Source organism: Acyrthosiphon pisum, chromosome A3, assembly GCF_005508785.2.
Source record: "Acyrthosiphon pisum isolate AL4f chromosome A3, pea_aphid_22Mar2018_4r6ur, whole genome shotgun sequence".
NCBI lineage: Eukaryota > Metazoa > Arthropoda > Insecta > Hemiptera > Aphididae > Acyrthosiphon > Acyrthosiphon pisum.
In genome coordinates this window covers 499,160-505,231 of record NC_042496.1, presented here as the reverse complement: position 1 = coordinate 505,231, position 6,072 = coordinate 499,160, and the positions used below count along the sequence as shown (strand labels likewise).

The following is a 6,072-nucleotide window of genomic DNA, read 5'->3' as shown; positions in this document are numbered from 1 at the left end:
CCCCCATCCGTAACTACGACACTGATAATAATGTTAGAAGATTAGTTATTGCTCAAACAATTTTTCTTAAAAGTCATAAATCATAGTTAATATTATATTTTTGTTTTGTATTTAAGTTTTTAGGTTGGTATATTTAAAAAAAAAATCATAATAGTATTCTATATTATGGTATAATATACATTTGAACTGTGGTACTGAATATGGTATATATACTTGAAACTTCACTAACGTTAAACCAATATTTCTGTTACCAAAAAAATGTAAGGGGATTTCACCAGGTGATATTCTGTCTTTGTCTAACACGCACGTGGCTTAAGATTTTAGTATTACGATTATAATATTATTACCTACATAAATCAGTTTCTAGTGTAAACGATCATTGAAAAAATATTTGTAAATGAAAATAGGAAATTATTGTAAAATATGAGGCGACATTTATATGAATACGTACTGATGTACCAGGTACCTACATAATATATATAATATGCATAAAAAAAAAATCGTCAATTATAACATTTTAATTAAATTATTAATTTAGTTGATATAAATACTAAATACTTTATATTTGATCAAATGTTATGAAAAATAGCAATAGTAAAATAAATTATTAAAAAATGATACCTAATCACTTATCAATAGTTCCATTTATTATAGACTATAGATATAGGTACTATTGGGGGTAAACTAGAATTGGTCCAAACTTGTTTTATTCTCGTTTCAACAACATTCTACCTATTTGTTTAGCTCGAACAAATCTTAAGATTAAAGTTATATCTTTATGTACCTATAATACTTATGAGGAACGTCGCTGCCAATAATACTTAGCAGGAACATCTCTGTCGTGGGTCGGTTTTTTTCGCTAGATACACTTATCATAGGAATGATATTTGTGAATCTAAACAGTAATAATAATATATTATGATGCACGGCGCACTGTACAGGCAAAATTGCTACATTTCTGTCATCGGGTTGACAATTCCGGTATCTATAATTGCTCATATTATAGGTTTATCGTGTAATATGAAATACCTAAGCGAATGTATGCATAATATTATGATTGATAGACGATAGTATTATACAAATGTTATGCAAGCAATTTAAAACAATAAAATTCATGTTTGTCACTAATTATTATTATTATTATTTCACAGAATATTAATTATTACATTATTGTTAAGACTTATTGTTTATTTTTGTCAACCAAATAAACCAATAAAACAATTTGACTACCTATAAAAGCTATATCGTATCGACATATACGTTTTTTTGTATGTATTTTTTTATAATAGTGAATATATATGTCCGGAGAATGTAACGATTAAATATTAAAAAAAAGCTTGGGTAATGAATCACAATTTAAAATATACAATAAAATGTACAAACATATATTATTTTTTAGGAGCCGGTATAATTAACAGTCCTTTATAATTAAATTGTAGAGTATATTATTATAATAATAAAATATTACACAGTCATTCTTTGTTTTTTTTGTCTTCTTAATAGGTAGGTGGTACTGCTAAAAGGGTACTATGTTGAAAATACTAAAAACAAAAATGGCGCAACAAATTATTTAAAACATGTAAATAAATGCAAAACCTATGTTATAAAATATAGAATAATATGTGAGGGTACCATTTTTATTCAAACTTGGATACCACAATTAGAATCTACATATTAGGTATACGGTATGCGAATAGCATTTATTAAAATGCATGGCCCAAATCTGTCGGATCCTAGTGTAACGTGGTTGGGGGAACGACCAGTTAAATATAAGATATCTAGGGAGAATCGTATGGATCCTATGGACATAAATACCGTAGCCAGGGGCAGATATATAGATATCAGGATCTTAACTATATTTAAATTACTAGGATTCTATTTCAGTTATAATTATGGTTTATTATTTATTAATCAATTACAAATACTAATACTCACAAATATATTAACTAGGGTTCTATTATACTTATACTATATGACTGTATCGTAGTCCTACGGAGTCCAGTAATTGTATTGTGTGATGAAGTTGAAGGTGCACAGTGAACTGATTTAATAATACATTGTGTGTGTTGGCCATAGGCCTTACAATTATGTGTGTTTTCTAATATGTATAGGTCAGCAGTTAGTCGTACATACGGTAGAGTTCGTATTATAATATATATATATAGGTGTCATGTAACATATTTATATTTATAATTGTTACACTAGTCTAATACAATTATAAGTAAATGTAGTAGGTGCCTATACATAATATTTATCTGTGCTCACGTCAGTTTATTTTATACGGTTTTATAATTTATAGAAGTGCCCCACTTCGAGACAAGTGCATATTATTAGAGTATTCCGATCGCTATATAAAATTTATGAAACGTGTTATAATTTCATAAAACGTAACATTTTTTAGACACTAAAAGAGATAAGATAAAAACCCTCACCACAATACTATGTCTCGTTAGCCAACAACATTCTTTCACATCACAGCTGATGTTGACGACTGAAAACAGTTTTTATATAATATTATTGAGATTCCGTGCACGTTTTCTACAGTACCTATCTACAGGTAATAATATTGTATTTTGAATATTGTAAGTATTTTAATATTTTTTCCTGGATAATGCTACTATACCTAATTATTTATGGTGTTATTATATCGACGTTAGGACCAGTCCTCAATCGGGATTAATAATAATTAATCAAGTATCAAATGAATAGGGTGTAATTTTAGATAATGTTGTATTAATAAGTGTCTAATATTCTTCTAAATAAAACCTTCGTTCAGAATTTTTTTTTTATTAGCGAAAATGTTAAATAAAAAATTACACAGTTAAGTAGGTACTTAGGTATATATATATTATGTATATTTTGTATACCTATTGTAGAGTTATATCAATGGATATTTTTCTAAACACGTGAACTTCATATCATTTTTATTTTTTCACTGAGCATAATATTTACTAATTATATACCTAATAAAGATAGTAAAATATAAGAATAAGAAATTAATTAAAATGTTTAAACTATATTTGTATGATAATATATTACTAAAATGTAAAAATAAAAACTATAAAATAGGTAGGTACGTTTTAAGTTTTATATAACGTTATAACGTACAAATATTTTGATATTATATTTCGGTATTAATATAATTAATTGCTTCTGAATATTACACTAAATAAACACACACAATTAAAACACTTATTTCACTTTAATACTTTATCACTGTTTTGTCAGTGATTAAGAACTAACTTTTGTTCTCTCCTACATCTTATAATATAATATTATAGCTTAACCTAGTTTCTATTTTGCTACATCTTGTTTTAGTCTACTAAAACTTACTGACTAAGACTTAATACTAAATTTTGTTTCATATTACATAAATGTTTTCTTAACCTAGTTAATAGTTTTAATTCTCATAATGTTTATGTATTACAACAGGTAACAATATATATGTACACTATGCTTGATACAACAACTTAAGCATACTAGAGTTTTGAATGTTCGTGAACGCTTAATTTGACAGGGTTCGGACAGGTAAAAATATATATTAATTACTGATGATATCACATCAATAGGATTTTATTTTATTATTATTATTTTTTTTTTTTAATTTAGGTGTAAATTGTTCGACAAGAGTTGTATTTGTTAGATCTGATTGAATATACACCATTGAGTGAATTGAGTGACGGCAATTCATAGAATTAATTAACTGAATATAACAGGCTACGGAATTTAAAAATCATTTTAATATAATAGTTGTTTAATTTAGTTTGGTGACAAAGTTGAAAAATGTTTAAGCAATGTTTAAAACAATTGATCAAAATTATCATCATTGTTTGTATTGTATATATATGTTACGATATGTTGTTAATTATTTTCAAAACAATTTTATTATTTGTATTATATTATACATTTAAGTCACTATTAAATATTAAATAATAATTTTTGATATTGTTATTCATATATTTTAGAAACTACTATTACCTACATATTATATGGTATATTTAATAGAAGTAGGTAATTTAAAGTAAAACTGTTACAGAAATATAAGGTATTTCATGCAGTACACACATAAAACAAAATGTATGGTATTATCACTCGAATATTAACGTATTATTTAAGACCATATACAATCGATTGCTTTCGATTAAATATATATTGACGTAGTCATTTTCTTTAGCAATCGAATTATTGATATTTAAATTTTCATATTATTTGCTGAGATTCAATAAAGCGAAATTCTCTGCAAATTTTGTATCCACGCTTTTCGTCCAAGTCAATGATTTTCGCGTAAGTCGTATCCGGGCTCATTCAACGGAGACTAAAACAATAATAGTAACATTAATAACAATGATAGAAACAATTTTTTTTTACGTTTATTGTGTCGACGAAAGTGTTTCCCGTAAGAAAAACAACAAAAGGGATTGCGTGTAAAATATATAATAATACAATACAATTCACGAAAACCGGACAACGCGCATGACAAGAGACGCGTGTAATTATATTGTTTACGCGTGTATATTGTATATTATAGTGTGTACCTACACACATTAATATAATATAATATATATATACACGCAGTTTACAGTGTACACTAAATAATAATAATATATAATATTAATATAATAATACAATACCCGCTGCAACCGTGCCAAAAGTTTTACGCACATCGCGTCCCCTGCGAATATAATCGTCGCCCGCGAAAAACATAGCGTGAAAAATAAATGAAATTCGCGTTAACCCGTTCCGACGGTCTGCCTTGCGTCCATTTTCCTCTCGGTGTGGACAAAAAAAAAACCCATTCCGGCGGGTAATACGTTTCGAAATGCGATTGTCGACCGTTGCGAAACAACGGTATATTATATATAAAATTATCATTATATACAGGGTGTGATTCATGCCGAGCGTGTTCACCCCCATTGTTTCCTTTGTTAGGTACCTTACGAACTTATTAAAATTCTGATTTTTGGAATTTCTAACTATATATACTATATAAGTACTCAAAGATCATATTTTAAAATCAAATCATCAAGATTTTTATTACTCAAGGAGTGTTCTCCGGTAAAACAAACGTCGGTTTTTCAAACGAGACCTCCCCCCCTCCTATTTTTATCGTAAATTATTTTGCGGATAATGCTTTCGAACATTTTTATGTAGGTATCTAATTTGAACGAATCTTTTATCAGTTATTAACATGTTTATAATAAAATAGTCCATGAAAGTTGAGTTAAAAATGGTTTTACTGCAAAAATACAAAACAAACGTAATATTGTGCTGCGCAGTAGGTATGATATACTATATATACTAGTAGAGCGTTTCTCAACCTCTGGTATACGCAGATAGCTCGTAGGTGGTACACTGAGAAAATCTTACTTTATAAAAAAAAATGGAGGGGACCATTATTCACAATATATATTATTTGGTTTTTTTGTTATTAAATAATATTAAATAATATAAATAACAATTGTACATATTTCATTTTATTTTTATCAATTAAATGATTATATTATCATAATTTTGTAGTTCCTAATAAAATTAATTTCGATGCATGTAAAATAACGTATTCAGTATTCATTTTTTATAAGCAAAAAAAAACGTTATTTCTCCAAGTGGTAGGTACATGTAAAATGTTAAACTCTGTAACCGGTGGTACGTGGATATAAAAAGGTTGAGAATCGCTGTACTAGTATATCTATTATACTTGGACATTTTTACAAATTATAAGTAATAAATGTTGAGATAGATTAATTTTAATTATTATAATTATTAAATAGGTACCTTAGCCACTATATTATCTAAAATTATTATCAAGGAAAACAACGACTTATTCTTGGGACGCAAAGTAAAAAAAAAAATACAAACCAAAATATTGTTGTTTATATCTTGATTTTGATACTCCAACATTTTCAAAATCATCCATTTAATAATTTATAGCAGCTAAGGGGTTACTCCAGTTTCTATCTTCACAGGAGTTTAGAACACTCCTTAAGTCACATAAAAAATCTCAAGAATTCGAAAATATGGTCTTTAACTATTTGAAAATTCAAATAATTAGATTTTGTATAATTTCATTATTGA

General features: G+C 27.0%; 1 long non-coding RNA gene across 2 annotated transcripts; it reads left to right on the top strand.

The window, feature by feature from the left end:
* The first annotated feature begins 2,281 nt into the window (after positions 1-2,281).
* On the top strand, positions 2,282-3,830 carry LOC107882708. Of its 2 annotated transcripts, none has more exons than XR_001678869.2 (3): positions 2,282-2,582; positions 3,433-3,528; positions 3,610-3,830. It is a non-coding gene; the product is annotated as an uncharacterized LOC107882708 (long non-coding RNA). The 2 variants fall into 2 exon arrangements; XR_001678870.2 differs by having other exon boundaries at positions 2,282-2,557; positions 3,610-3,829.
* Positions 3,831-6,072: the final 2,242 nt, after the last annotated feature.